This window comes from Dipodomys spectabilis, unplaced genomic scaffold (genome assembly GCF_019054845.1).
Source record: "Dipodomys spectabilis isolate Male_0828 unplaced genomic scaffold, ASM1905484v1 ptg000463l, whole genome shotgun sequence".
Taxonomy (NCBI): Eukaryota; Metazoa; Chordata; class Mammalia; order Rodentia; family Heteromyidae; genus Dipodomys; species Dipodomys spectabilis.
Window position 1 is genome coordinate 4,511,793 of NW_024871140.1, and position 12,805 is coordinate 4,524,597.

A 12,805-nucleotide genomic window follows, 5' to 3' on the forward strand; every position below is an offset into this window, starting at 1 on the left:
ACCTAGGGCTTGAGCTAAGGGCCTGGGTACTGTCTCTGAGTTCCTTTTTCTCAAGCCTAGCGCTGTACCACTTGAGCCACTCCACAGCTTCTGGCTTTTTCTGTGTATGTGGCACTGAGGATTCAAACCTTACTATTCATGCATGCTGACCCAGCTCTCTACCATTAATCCACATTTCTAACACCACCCTTACAATTTTATCCCTCAACTTGCCTATCCCCAAGAAAAGGCTTCTGAGTACAAATCATGTAAAGAAATTCCTATAGGAAGGTTCTAAAGATAAAGGAGACAAAGTTCATACTTGGGAGAGACCCTAAACTTGTGAAGGCTGGGACAAATGCTTCCATTTAATTATGTATCATGTTTCAACACTTAATAAAATATTAATGAAAAACGAAGCAATGTCCTAAATTATTGTGTATAAATTTATAATAGATGTACAACATGTACTAAATATTATGTGCATTATAATACTAAATACAATAAACAATAAGCAATGAAAAGTAAAAAATAAAATAAATATAAAATCAATAATAAAAATTATGATATATAATAAACATACATATGTAAATATATATCATATATTACACATATATAGAAATAATTTTTCCATTGCAGTGCCTTCATTCAGAAGGAACTCTAGCCTGAATTTCTTTTCCTGAAGGACAGTGAGCTTAGCTTTCACCCATGATGCAAAAGAGTAACCTGGATGGTGAGATCAAATCCCAGCAATGATGGAAATACTGGCCCCAGTTCCAAGACAGTGACTTAATTTTTTTTAATGGAAGTAGTTATGTTTATTCAGTTACATACTGAGCATTAAAACAAACAGAGTAGAATTTTGTACATCTATCAGACACCTTTCTCTTAACCCCAAAATGCTTGTCTGAGCACTACTTTTTCATTTTTTTATTGTAAAAATGTTGTAGAGAGGGGTTACAGTTAAATGAGCATGTCAATGAGTACATTTTCTATTGAGCATTGTTGCCTCCTCCTTTCTTTTCCCTCTACCATTCCTTCCCTCCCATCTCCACAACTACTCCCCCTGCCGAGCTCAGTGACTTAATTTTTATTTATGGATTTGCATGGGGTTTGAACTCAAGTAGTGGCAAATCTGAACTTTCCCTCACATTGGTACAAATTTACCAAGACCCTGAGTTCAAATCCCAGGCTAGGGAAGAAAACTGGTAGAAATTCAAAAGAAGGGAGCTTTATTTCTTTTTTAATTTAGTTAAATAATTAATTAATATTTTTATTTATTCTTTATTTTGCTAACATGGGGCTTGAACGCAGGTCATGGCAACTCTGCCTCAGCTTCAATCGCCCTAGGGTGGTGTACCCTCGGACCCATAGCCAATCTAGGGATCCTAGGCCCAGAGGGGTTTCAGATAGTAAAAAAAAAAAAAAAACGTAGCATAGCACAAAAGGTGGCAAGCTGCAGAGGGCTGAGGGTTTTACGTTTTTTTCTTTGCACAGTGACCATTCTGGGTCTGAATAACATGGCTGCAAAGTGGACCTGACCTGCCATATCTGAAGGCTGGCGTGCTATCAGGGAATCCATAGGCCAACCAGTGAATATAGGCCATGGGTTCAAATCCCAGTACTGACACCTACCAATGGTAGAAGATCACAAGAGACTCGTTCTTATGCATAGGAATACCAATTGAAAGAGTAGTTCATGTTTATGTCTAGTCTAAAATTGGATGCACTAATCCTAGGAAGCTGATTGATCTTAATTAATAGGTTATTATGCATGAAAAGAATAATATTCCTTCAATGGCGGGATAATAAATGCCTAAGAGTTGGTAAGAAAGTAGTACGTGTCATTCAATCATAGATAGATGGATCTGGCACTCCTTACTAATATGTTTATTTGTATTCCACCCTCTGCCTATCCATGTATCACTGTTTTGGCCAAACCTAGAGCTGGATCTCAGCACCTGGGAACCACCTGACAGCTTCATTGGCTCCAGACCGCCATGCTCACACTCATCCATTCATGAATTGGCCTTGCTAAACCCTGAGTTCACATGCCAGCACTTCCAAAAATTTAATGTTGGAGTAAGAAGCCAAGTGTGACACATGTTTTCCTTTTCTGTGAGAGTCCTGTTTGTCAGGCATGATGGAGAACATATTTACAAATCTGGATGCTGTGATAGGATGTAAACAATGTAATAAATGATAGAAGGGTCATCAGAGTAAATGAAATAAATGCTAAATAAATGAATAAACAAAAAATAAAATGAATAACCACACCCAACAAAATATGGTCTGACTATTTAAAAGGGATATAAGGAATATGTTTTCCAGCCCTGAGGCTTGAATTCAGGCCTAGGGAACAGGTCTGACTTTCTTGTCTTCAAGCATGTTCAGATTCCCTTCTGTCACACTGCTGCATATTTACCCAGACCTTGAGTTCAAATCCCAGGCCTGGCAGAAAAAATGTCATGAATTGCAAACCAGAGAGCTAAATATTTTTTTTAATTGAGGGCTATTGGAGATGCCATAGTCCTGCACAGCAACATAGGCTTACAGTTCTAATACATTCATGCCACTTCCAAATAAATTCGTTCCCATCCAAAGGAATAATAATGGAATGTTATCAATGTCTCAGTTGAATGACATGCTCATGAATGATACTTGTACACAATTAGACTTCATGATTTCAGTTGGCTGATTGATTTTATTTAATATTTTATGAAACATTAAAAGAATATTATTTCTCACAGGGAAGCAATAATTTCAGGACACTGATTTACTTAATACATTATTAAAGATACAAATAATAACTTTTATTTATTTATTTTTGTGGATCCTGGGGCCTGAACTCTGGGCCTGGGTGCTCTTCAGCTCAAGCCTAGTGCCCTATCCCATGGTTTCCCTTATTTGCAATAACTAGTATATGTCTGAGTCAAGAAGAAAAAGGTCAGATAAGGTGATGTTAGGGAAATGAACCCTAAGATATGTACTCAAATGATTTTTTTCTTTCATGCGATTGTTTCTAACACATTCATAAGATTGTTTCTTTGTTGCTTTGTATGTCCCTCCCCCACAGTATAACCCCTGCTTTCACTGTATTTGATGTCAGTATAATTTGTGGAAGGGAAGTGGAAAAACAAATGGTTTAAATAGGGATACAGGTGGACCCATTGCAACAAAGAGATGTACAAGTCTTTATGTCGAAAACAAACTTTACAACTTTGGTGAGGGGTGGGGTGAGGGAGCAGGGAGGATTGGGTGGTGGGGCAGAGGGGAGGATGGGAAGGGATGGGAAGGGGAAACAAAGGAGGAGGATACAATGCTTGATAAAAAATGTACTCATTATCTTGCCCATGTAATTGTAACCCCCTGTACATTATTTTCACAATAAAAAATAAAAAAATAAAAATAATAAAAAATATTAATTACATGGAGGCATAATAAATACCCAAGAATTGGTAGGAATGTAGTATATAGAACTGAACAATTAGTGTACTACAATCTGCGTGTCAATCTGTTCTTATTTTGTCAACCCCTGGTGCTCAATCTCAGATCCTGGGAACTGCCTATCAGCTCAATTTGTTCCAAGATGGCATGCTGACACACATGCATTCATGAATTTGGCCCTGTAGGCCTTGAGTTCAGATGCCATCATGCCCAAACAATGAATCATGGAGTGAGAAACTGATGGTAACACATGATTTCCTTTTCTGTGAAAGTCCTAGGTGTCAGTATAACTGGAATATATATGCAGATCTATATCCTATTTAATCAATGTAACCAATGTTCTATGTGACATATTAGTCATTAAAATAAATAGTCAAAACATGTTGGGTCTTTGTTTGTCCCTGAAAGATGGATGGGGCCCAAGGAAAGGTAAGTGCGCCACTCTCCCATTCCCCAGTCTCCCTTAGCCAGGGAGAAATTCAGACACAGTGGGGAGTCAAGTCAAGCAAGAACTCGTTTATTACCACACAGCAAGCAACTTTTAAAGGGAAAAATTGAGAGGCATGGAAGGGGAGGGAAAGGAACCAACCAGTCACTGTAAAGGTCACACCCTATCATGAACCTAAGCTTTATCCAATGAGATTTTAAGGTAAACAATTGGGCTGTGCCCACTCAACTTCCTCTCAGCACCATCATTGCTACCCATGTGCCCCACAAACACATGAATAAAACAAAAATTAAATGAATAACTACACTGAATGCAATATGGAGTCAACCTATGTATGTAAACATAAATCATATATTTAAAATGTACACAAGTAGGACGTATTCTAGTACTGGGGATAGATTTCAGACCTAAGGAACAGACATGAATTTCTTAACTTCAAGAAGGCTAGCTTTGCCTTTCAACACAGTGCAACAGAGTTACCCAGACCATGAGTTCCAATCCCAGTCCTAGCAGAAAAAATGGCACCTTTATACTATGCGACGCCCAATTCTTAGGTATTTCATTATGCCTCCATTTAATGAACATGATTGTTTAAATGCTTCATAAAGTATTGATTAAAATCGATCAGTGTCCTATAATTGTGTATAATTTTATCGTAGAATTATTTAAGAGCTGCCCATTCAATCATAACATACATCCTGTTCCATTGGTATTCATATTGATAGGAATGAGTTTCTAAGGATCTCTTTCCATTTGGAGGTGGCAGGACCAGAATTCGAACTGTGGGCTCCAGCTCCCACCATTTTAACTCGAGGATAGGAAACTCATTGGTCTGTCCAAGAATAGCACGACCAATGACTCGGCAGGCACCAGTGGCTCTCAGCAATCCTTTTTGATGTTTTCAAGGCTGTGATAGGAGGATCTTAGTCAAATTCACACTAGGCAGGAAAGTCCTTGAGATCCCTGTCCAACTTCAGTGTCAACAAAGCCAGAAGTAGAGGTGTGTAGCTCCAGTGGTAAAGAGATAGCCCTGATTAAAAGCAGCACACAACGTACACACACACACACACACACACACACACACACACACACACACTGCAGTCTAATCATGTATCTATTTATATATTGGGCATTCCTGGGGTTTGATCTCAGGTCCTCAAATTTGTCCGCCAACTTCTCTTGCATCAGACTGGTGTGCTAACATTTACCCACTCATGAAGTGAGCCTGCTGGGCCCTGAGTTCAAGTCACAGAACTGCCAAAAACTTAATCCTGGTGGAAAGCCAATTGTCCCACTTGGTTTCTTTATCGGTGAAATTCCTGAGACTCAGGAATGATGTAGAATGCATAGGCAAATCTATGTCTTATGTAATAGGATGCAAAAAATATTTTATGTGTAATCATATTCACTAAAATATATAAGAAACAAAACACAAAATAAAATGAATACACTTACTGCAATATGCAGTAAAAATGTGTAGGTCAATAAAATTCATGTACTTAAAATATATACGAATATTATTTTTTTGAGTGCTAGGACTTGAATTCAGGCCCTAGAAACAGGCCTGACTTTCTTGTCTTCCAGAATGGTGATCTCCCCCACCCCCACAATGCTGCAGATTTACCCAGACCCTCAGTTCAAATCCCAGGCCTGGCAGAAAAAATGGCATGAATTCCAAGCCATGGAGCCTCATAATTTTTACAACATTTTTAATGTATGTATGTGTGTATTTTTCTTTTGTCAAGCACAGGGCTTGACTCAACTCATGGCAATTCTGCCTCAGCTTTGATCACTCTAGGCTGGGTGCAGCCACTGGACCCACAGCCGAACCTGGGTTCCTGGGACCCAAAGGCTGACAAGAAAAAAAAATAATTAATGCGACACAGGAAAAAAAAAAAAACTGGCAACTTGCAGATGGCTACCGGTTTTACATTTGTTTTCTTTGCTAGGTGACCATCCTGTGTCTGAGTAACCCGGTTGAAGAATGTTGGTAACTTGGCATTGCTGAAGGCTGGCGGGCCACCAGGGAAGCCATAGGTCAACATGGCAATATAGGCCCTGTGTTTGAAGCCAGGTCTTGACCCCTACCAATGGACAGACATCCTAAGTGTCTCATTCCTATTCATAGGAATACCAATGGAAGATTATGAATGGCAAGGTTGAATTAGTTGTTTCTGAATACTACTATATAAATAGAGTGATTTTAGGAGGCCAATGGATTTTAATGAATACTTTTGACACATTCAAATAATACTATTAATTACATGGACACAATAATTTCAGGATAGTGGTTGATTTACTTAATAATTAAGGATGAAAACAATATTAATTACATGGAGGTATACTAAATAACCAAGAATTGATAGGAATGTAGCCTATATAACTGAATAATCTATAGACATCTCTGGCAATCTATAAAAATCATTCATTATTCTTGTACTACCATCTGCATGTCCATCTGTTCTAATTTTGTCCATTCCTAGAGCTGGATCTCAAGTTCTGGAAATACTTGTCAGCTCAATATGCCTCAGGCTGGCATGCTGACACTCATCCATTCATGAATTGGGCCTTGTAGGCTGTGACTTCAGATGCCAGCACTCACAAAAATTGAATCGTTGAGTAAGAAGCCCATGGCAACACATGTTTTCCTTTTCTGTGAAAGTCCTGGGTATCAGGTGTGAAGTTTCATACATAGGAAAATCTATATCCTATGTAATAAATGTAATAAATATTTCATGTGTAACAACAGTCAATAAAATAAATGGTAAATAAATGAATAAAACAAAATAAAATGAGTAAGTATACTAAGCACAATGTGGGGTCAACATACGGGGTTCGATTTCAGGGCCTGGGAAGTGCCTGGCAGCTGAATTGGCTAGAGACTGCTGTGTTGACAGTCAGCCATTCATGAATCGAGCCTTCTAGGGCCTGAGTTAGATCCAACCACTGCCAAAAAATGTAATCTTGGAGTGAGAAGCCGAGCATGACACATGTTTTCTTTTTCTTTGAAAGTGCTCGGTGACAGGTAGGATATATAATTCAGATGCAAATCTATATGTTATGGAATAAGATGTCATAAATGTAAAAACTGTCAATAAATGAAAAGCATATTGAATTAGTAGTGAATCATTCTAGGATAAAATTAGACACAAAACTATAGGATGTAGATGAAATTTAATATTTTATTAAGTATTACCAGTATAAAAATTGCATGGAAACATAAATACTTAATAATTCATAGCAACACATGATGCATAATTTAATAATGTATAGACATCTGTCCCGTTCTATAAAATATGAAATTATGTGTATGGATGTATGTACATATGTGATAAACAATAATAGGATATTAAGTAATTTAGTTAATGCTTTATTAATTGTTAACTGGGACACATCATTAAATGGAGACATAATTTAATAAGTAATAATTCGTAGTAATATCTATAAATTAATAATATACAGACATCTTTCTGTGTATATAATGCTTGTATATATCAATCTCTATCTATTTATACCTCGTTCACTCCTGGGGCTCGGTGGTTAAGTGCTCACCTAGTGAGCATGAAGCCCTGGGTTTGATTCTTCAGTGCCACATAAACAGAATACCCGGAAGTTCTGCTGTCTTTCAATCAATTGAGTTCTACCCTTGAGCACAAATGCTTAGGTACAGTGTCAAAGCCCTTACTCAAGCCCCAGGACTGCCACCAAGAAGATTACAATGTTCTAACTGCAACTATACTTCAAATACCACATGACAGAGCAAGCTAGGAGTCTGGGGCTGACAGCTGCCACCTAACCAGACTTAGCCAGATATAAACTGTTGCAACCCAGCTCCATGGGTTACCTCCATCATCCTGGCTTACCCTGGCTTACCCCCGATATCCTGGCTGCTCTGGGGCTTTAAAACCTGGCGGGAAGTCTGCTAGACTCTTTGAAATATGGCTCGAAGTGGTAGAGTTCTAGCCTTGTACAAATGTTATTAGAACAATAATATCCCCAAGCTTTAAGCTCAAGCTACATGACTAACCCCCCCCCCTCCAAAATAAAACGTTCCACTAATCACTTAGGTGTGAACTTGTGTGGTTTGTGAAATGTTCCTCAAAGAATTGTGATATTGATTATAGCATCCTAAGTCTAATGACAGCTGTGGAACAGAGCTATGTGCTGAGTCCTCCATAGGGTATTCTGTGCTGAGTCCTGCACATGATTCTATGTGCCGAGTCCTTCACAGGGTGCACTGTGCTGAGTCCTGCATTGGTGCTGGGTTCTGAGTCTTTCACAGGATGCTGTGTGTTGAGTCATGCAAAGAGTTCCATGTGTTGTGTCTTTCACCAGGTGCATTCTTTCATTGGGTCCTTGCAAGATCTCCCCACTGAGATGATTATGCAGACAAGAATATTGAGGCTCAGATATGTCTCCATGGCAGGGACAAAATTATGTATTACTGAAGACTAGTGACTTGTCTACTACAGACAATATTGTTTTGTTTTGTTTTTTCTCAGTCATGAACCTTGAACTAGGGGCCTAAGCTCTCACCCTTACCTCTTGTGCTCATGACTAGCACTCTACCACGTGGAGCCATGGACCCCCTTGCAGCAGAGGCCACAGCCTGGGGGTCTATTGCTGAGGTCTCTCATCCTGCCTTCTCAGGAAGCTGAGATCTGAGGATCTGTGTTCCAAATTATCCCAGACACAAAACTTCCCATGAGCCTATTATCTCCAATTCACTACTAAGAAACCTGAAGTGGAAGCTAGGTGCTTGTCACTCATGCCTGTCACCTAGCTACTCAGGAGGATGAGATCTGAGGATCATAGCTCAAAGCCAGCCTGGACAGGAAAGTCCTTGAGACACTTAACTCCAATGGACCACAAGAAAAACTGAAGTGGCTTTTGGCTCAAGTGGTAGAGCACAAGACTTGAGCTGAAGAGCTCAAGAACAGCACCCAGGCCCAGACAACAATTCCTACAATAATGAAAAAAGAAAGAAACAAACTAACAAACCTGAAGTATAGGGCTGAAAAAACCTGAAGTATGGGTCAATAATGTTTCTTTCTTGCTTCTATTGTAAAAGAACTCTAAGAACATTTAGAGTTCAAGTACTTCTCATCACCAAGGGAAACACAGGAAGCTCTTGAATATCTGACCTTTCAAAAGTGGAAGTTAGAGTGGCAAAGACTTTTCTGTCCTGGCTGGCTTCACCCTGTCATCCTCAGACCTCATCCTCCTGAGCTAGGATGAAGGGTCTGAACTACTGGTGTTCTGCTAGGTTCAGAACTCTAATGACCTTAACAATACAAGTCAACTGCTTATCACAAAGGGTTTGGGGAGCATATTAAGCTTTTCAACATTTCACCTTTAAGAACCGTGTAGCACACAAGATTACAATGCTAGAGTCTGAGAGGCTGGGCATATGGATGTGTTACACTTGAACCTTAAGCTCTGACTCCAATTCTGGAATACATCAGTGTTCATTTCCCAAAGGATGTTCTCATAATTAGCAAATAGGAAAAGTACCTTGATTAACCCTCACTTTTTCCCAATTGTTTGTCTTGAACTCAAGCCTGGGCACTGTCTCTTAGCCCCTCAGGTCAAGGCGAACACTCAACCACTTGAGCCACAGTGTCACATGGGGTCTTTTCGTGGTTCACTGAAGATGAGAGTCTAACAGGCTTTCCTTGATGAGGCTGTCGTTGAGCTGTGGTCTTCAGCTCTCAGCCTCCTAAGAAGCTAGAGTTCCATTTGTGAGCCACTGACATCTCGTCTATTGTTTCTGGCAGTCTTTGGGATTGATCTTAGGGCCTCAGTACTGTCTCTGAGCTCCTTTTTCTCAAGGTTAGCCATTTGGGCCACTCCACAGCTTCTGGCTTTTTCTGAGTATGTGGCACTGAGGATTAAACCCTGGCATTCATGCATGCTAAGCGAGCTCTTTACCGCTAAGCCACATTTCTACCCCCACTCTTACAATTTTATCCCTCACTTGCCTATCCTCAGGAAAAGGTTTCTGACTATAAATCATTTAAAGAAATCCCAATAGGAAGATGTCCAAAGATTGTACAAAGCTCATACTTGGGAGAGACTCTAAACATGTGAAGACTGTGACAAATGCTTCCATTTAATTATGTATTATGTTCCAACACTTAATAAAATATTAATAAAATGAGTCAATATCCTAAATTATTGTATAGAATTTTATTATAGATGTGCAAATTTTAATAAATATTATGTGTATAATAATACTAAATACAACAATCAATAAATGAATAAAAGAAAAACAAAATACAAAATCAATAATAAAAATCATAATATGAAATTAACATGCATATTTAAGTGTATATCATATATTAAACATGTATAGAAACATTTTTTCCATTGCAGAGCCTTCATTCAGGCCCTGGGAACTCTCGCCTGAATTTTTTTCCTCAAGGAGAGTGAGCTTCACCTTCACCCATGGTATAAAAGAGTTACCTGGACAGTGATCTCAAATCCTAGCAATGGCAGAAATACTGGCCCCAGTTCCAAGACAGTGATTTCTTTTTTTTTAATGGAAGCAGTTATGTTTACTCAGTTCCATACTGAACATTTAAAAAAAGCAGTGTGGAATTTGTACAGCTATTCAGACATCCTTTCCCTACTCTAAAGTGCTTCTCTGAGAACGATATTGTTTCTCTTTTTTTGTACTTTTTTATTGCCAAAGTGTTTTACAGAGGGGTTACAGTTACAGGAGCAAGGTAATGAGTACATTTCCTATTGAGCACTGTTGACTCTTCTTTGTTTTCCCCCTACCATCCCTTCCCTCCCATCTCCACAACTACCTCACCCTGCCGAGGTCAGTGATTTAGTTTTTCTTTTGTGGTTGGCGCAGGGTTTGAACTCAAGTAGTGGCAACTCTTCCCTCACATTGCTAAAAATTTACCAACACCCTGAGTTCAAACCCCAGGCTAGGAAAGAAAACTGGCAGAAATTCCAAACCAGGGAGCTTTATTTTTTATTTAGTTAAATAATTAATATATTTATTTATTTATTTATTTTTTGCCCATCCATGGGGCTTGAACTCAAGTCGTGGAATCACTTCCTCAGCTTGGATCTCCCTAGGCTGGGGTGCAGTCTCCAGAACCTAGGATCCTGAGATCCTAGGCCAGAGGGCTTGCAGGAAGAAAAAAGCTGAAAAGCACAAAAAGTGGAGAGCTGCAGAGGGCTGGCATTTTACGATTTTTTTTTTTTAGCATGGCTGAATGACATGGCTGCAGAGTGGACCTGACCTGCCATTGCTGATGGCTGGTGGGCTATCAGTGAAGCCATAGGGCAACCTGTCAACATGAGCCCGGGGTTCAAATCCCAGTCCTGACACCAATGGCAGGAGATCACAAAAGACTCATTCCTATGCATGGGAATACCAATTGAATGAGTACTTCATGCATCCGTCTAGTCTAAAACTGGATTCAATAGTCTTAGAATGCTGATTGATATTAACGTATAATTTATTAAGCATGAAAAGAATAATATTCCTTCAATGGTGTTATAATAAATACCTAAGAGTTGGTAGGTATGTAGTAGCTGTCATTCAATCATAGATAGACGGCTCTGGCACTCTTTAACAATATATATTTATTTGTATACAACTGTCTGCCTATCCATGTATCGCCGTTTTGCCCAAACATGGAGGTCGATCTCAGTGCCTGGGAACCACTTGACAGCTTCATTGGCTAGAGGCTCCCATGCACAAACTCACCCATTCATGAATTGGGCCTGCTAGGCACTGAGTTGAGATCCTCCCATTGCCAGCCATGATGGAGAACACATCTAAAATCTAGATTCCATGTGATAGGTTGTAAACAATGTAATAAATGGTATAGGTGTCATCAGAGTCAATAAAATAAATGGTAAATAAATGACTAAAACAAGAAATAAAATTTATAAATGCACCAAACACAATATGGACTGAGCATCTGAACAGAAGTATAAATCCTATCATTAAATTGTATATAAGGAGTATCTTTTCCAGGACTGAGGCTTGAATTCAGTCCCCCTAGGAGGAGGGAATGGTGGGAGATCCTGAGATACTCGTTTCTGTATCTATGAAGAGTGATGTCATGCGATCCACCTCATCCTTGAATGAGTAGTTCATGCATGATGCACGTAGGAAATGATACACAAGACTCATGGGGTGAAGATTATTTCTAAAGAAGAGTTGATGAAGCATAACAATTATCATCACATACATGAAATGGATGCATCAGAAAAGATCCAAATATAGGTACTCACAGATTGGATTCCATCACAGGTCACCACAATCCTACTCTATACAAATATGTACTTATTTGCATTCTACCTTCAGCTTATGAATGGATGACAATTGTGCTCCCCACTCTCCCCCCAGGGGAGCTCAAACTCAAGTACTGGGAACGCCTAGCTCCTTCGTCGCTCACAGGCTGGTGTACTTATGTGGACCCATTCACCAACTGGGCCTGTTAGGCTCCGAGTTCAGATCCAAAACCTGCCAAAAGATTCATCTTGTCAGAAGCCAATTGTTGCATCTGTTTTCCTTTCCTGTGCAAGTCTTGGGTCTCAGCTAGGATGGAGAATGCATGGGCTACCCTGTGGTCATGGGAATAAGTTGTTATCCATGTCAGCCCAGTTATACCTGTCATCATATACATAAGAAAATACACAATACATCCATGAATAGCATACAAAATAAACACAATAAGTACACTCAATGCACGATGCAGTCCATACACGGATGTGAATATACATCCCATGTTTCAATGATGCATTGAGCATTATTTTGGCCTCCCTGTGGCTCAATCTCTGTTCCTGGGAAGAGCCCAGCTCCTTAGTGGCTCACAGTCTGGTGTGATCACTTGGACCGATTTGGCAGTTGGGCCTCCTAGGCCCCGAGTTCGAATCCCAGCACTGCCAAAAATTCACCCT